The sequence below is a fragment of the Sinocyclocheilus rhinocerous genome, unplaced genomic scaffold (genome assembly GCF_001515625.1).
Source record: "Sinocyclocheilus rhinocerous isolate Xijiao unplaced genomic scaffold, SAMN03320098_v1.1 scaffold557, whole genome shotgun sequence".
Lineage (NCBI taxonomy): Eukaryota > Metazoa > Chordata > Actinopteri > Cypriniformes > Cyprinidae > Sinocyclocheilus > Sinocyclocheilus rhinocerous.
In genome coordinates, this window is record NW_015633548.1 from 582,999 (window position 1) to 583,382 (window position 384).

Genomic DNA, 384 nt, shown 5'->3' on the forward strand with positions numbered 1-384 from the left:
ACAACTGTATTTATATGGCTAAAGAACATATTATTTCACTGTATTATGCCACTGTCTTCACAAAGAAGTGTCTAGAGTCATGAAATGAGTATGTCTAGTCATCACTATATTTTTCTCCTGTTGTTTTATGTTCAAGACTTTTTAATGCAGGCTACACTAATCCATAACGGTCAGTAGCCTAAGCTAAAAAATAAATAAAATAAAAAAATAAAAAGCCTGCACTGACAACAGAAATTAGAAGGTATTAGCCTAAATATTTGGGTGGTGTAATATTATAATACAATGTCATTAATCAATATATTAAGATAACCCATGCTATTTAAATTACTAAAATAGCCTATAGACAATAATGAGCAATAATAATTCACCACACTGCATAGGATG